At 35.6% G+C, this 744-nt stretch overlaps 1 protein-coding gene across 1 annotated transcript in view; it reads left to right on the top strand.

Annotated features, from left to right (window-relative positions):
* The window catches only part of LOC100954698 (phospholipid scramblase 4-like), a 17,785-nt gene that overhangs the window by 12,269 nt on the left and 4,772 nt on the right, over positions 1 to 744 (top strand). The gene's annotated exons all lie outside the window — the stretch shown is intronic.

The following is a 744-nucleotide window of genomic DNA, read 5'->3' as shown; positions in this document are numbered from 1 at the left end:
ATAGTCCTAGAAGGAGACTACAGATAGGAGTTACACTTTGGTTGCTCTGGTATTATCTGTGCAGGTGTAATCTAGAAAAGTTGTTTGCTTCAGGGAAAAGAAGAGCTCCTTTTGAGAGAGGTCAATCAGAGTATGAATTCTTGATATATAAACTACTAAATTGGGACAATATACTTCAACTTTTTGAGACTCAATGTTCTTACTATACCAGGTAGAAAAATACTTCACAGGATTACTGGGATAGTTAAATGATAAGTTATGTTAGATGACAGCTTTTACTAAATATCAGTTTATTTATAACTCTCCCTGTGTCTTAATGTGTTTACCTGTAACACAAAGATATTGACAGTTCCTACCTGATAGATAATTGGTTCAAGGTTTAAGTCAATTCCCTAGCACAGAGCCTGGCAAATAGTATAGCACTCGGTAAAGGTCCTCAGGGATCGCTCCCCTGGGTCATTTTTGTTTTTATAATAGCATCCTAACGTTTGAAGTGAATGTATACCTCTTATCCTCAACTCTTTTGGAAGTAGTGGCATTTTTCTTCCTATTTGTGAGTGGTGGTTTTTAATCAAAGCCTATACATAAGGCTTCCTGAAATTACAGGAAGCAAGGATAGCAGAAAATAAATCGAAGTACAAACTTAGTTCAATTTATGAATTTTTCCATATCTCCATATGTCTCTCTCCATATTATTTTCTGCAGTTGTACTTGTATTCATTTGTGTGTGTGTGTGTGTGTGTG

This window comes from Otolemur garnettii, unplaced genomic scaffold (assembly GCF_000181295.1).
Source record: "Otolemur garnettii isolate 467f Iridium unplaced genomic scaffold, OtoGar3 scaffold00032, whole genome shotgun sequence".
Taxonomy (NCBI): domain Eukaryota; kingdom Metazoa; phylum Chordata; class Mammalia; order Primates; family Galagidae; genus Otolemur; species Otolemur garnettii.
The sequence above is the reverse complement of the archived record's forward strand: the minus strand, read 5'-3'. Positions and strand labels throughout refer to the sequence as shown.